Genomic DNA, 1,829 nt, shown 5'->3' on the forward strand with positions numbered 1-1,829 from the left:
TCCTGCCAACTAAACCAGGAAAATAAGATTCTTAATTGTCTTCCGACTACTCTAATGAGGAAGATACTATTGGATTGTGTAGTGGATTGAATTATGTCCCCCCCAAAGTCCCTGAAGTTTGAATTGTGACCCCCAAGTTTTATGTATTAGAAACTTAGCCCCCACTGTGACTGTTAAGAGGGTGGGAAATCCTATTATGGTAATTGAAAGATGGAGCCTTAAAGAAGTGATTGGATTGTAGGACCACGCTCTAGTGAATGGATTAAAAATAGTGGTCAGGGGCATGGTTCTGAGGGCTTTAAAAGAAGAGGAGAGTTTTTTTCTCTCTCTCTGCTCTCTCTGCTTCCACCATCTTGCAATGTGAGACCCCTGGGTCACTGTCAGCACCACCAGATGGACTTTGGACTTCCCTGCCTCAGATGCTGTAAGCAATAAATTTCATTTTCTTTATAAATCACCCAGTTCCAGGTATTTTGTTATAAGCAACAAAAACAGACTAATACAGATGGCTTCTCAATAGCCATTCCATTCTTTCTTGCTGTCAGGGCCCCAGTTTTGTTTGGAATGAAGTAATAGATTGGCTTTTTGTTCCCAATTCTTCATTCCCTCTATATAATTGAATTATACATCTATACTTTTTGGCATGTGACTTTGTAGCACTTTCCACTGGAGTAGGCAGAGTATACATCCCTGGCTCCATTTGTGTTGAACTTGGCCAGGTGATTTGTTTGGCAAATGAAATGTTACTGGATATGACATGAACAGAGACTCTACATGTATTTGTGTGATTTTATCTGGCTTCTTGCACATCTTCCATTTGCCATGAAAACAACGTGACATGGGTAACCAGTAGGGTTGAAATAAAGATATATTGGGGGCAGACATGAAAAGATACACAGCCTGGATCCAAGCTCAGTCAATCCTGACCAAACCCAGCAGAGTCGTAAATGACCTACATGCCCATTAGTGAGGAACAAATGCTTGCTTTGTTAAACCACTAAGATTTTGGGTTTGCTTTCTGTGGAGCTCAGTAACACAGGTGGAAATCTGCCCAGCTTCAGAGGATGAATCCTAATTAGTCTAAACTAATCCTGTTGTTCTTTTCCAGGCACTTGATTTCTAGATTCTCTTGGAGCTAGGGGTGGCCAGGTCACCCAGTCTTAACCAGTGAAATATATGAAGATGTCTACCGGGGACTTCCAGAAATGCTTTGCTTCTCTGATGAAAGGCATAGTAGCGGCTGGAAGTGGCCTTTCCCCCTTCTTTCCTGCCTGAAAATTCAGTGTCATCTTGAAACCATAATTTGAAAGGCCCAGAGATGAAAATGTGACAGCTAAGGACGATGGAGCAAACAAATAGAAAATCTGGGCTCCCGATGGTATGGCTTAGTGGTGACCAGTATTACCATTCACCTATCTTTAGACTTCTTATTTAGTTGGGTTTTCTGTCTCTCACTCTTCAAGGTATTGCTAACCTAGTACACCTAATAGAATGTCCGTCTAGTCATCCTAGTCACTGTTTCTCTGAGTGTGAGTGATAAAAGAGGAAAGGAGCCATGTGATCACATCTCCTCACATAGACCCTAAGAAACCTATCTTTTTATTTATTAGGTTATTTCTTTAGGTTATTTCTCATTTTTCTCTTTCAAAGTGGACAGCAGGAAGTCTACCTGTCCAGCCAGCACATCACCTTTAAACCAGCTGGCAGAGCTAATAGATGGGAATGTCTATGAGGAAAACAAAGACAGAATACAGACTCAGGAATACACCCCAAATCCTTGATAACCACTAGAGCCTGGGGGATTTTGCTGTGCTATTTGTCAAAATGTT

This window comes from Galeopterus variegatus, unplaced genomic scaffold (assembly GCF_000696425.1).
Source record: "Galeopterus variegatus unplaced genomic scaffold, G_variegatus-3.0.2 Scaffold158, whole genome shotgun sequence".
Classification (NCBI taxonomy): Eukaryota; Metazoa; Chordata; class Mammalia; order Dermoptera; family Cynocephalidae; genus Galeopterus; species Galeopterus variegatus.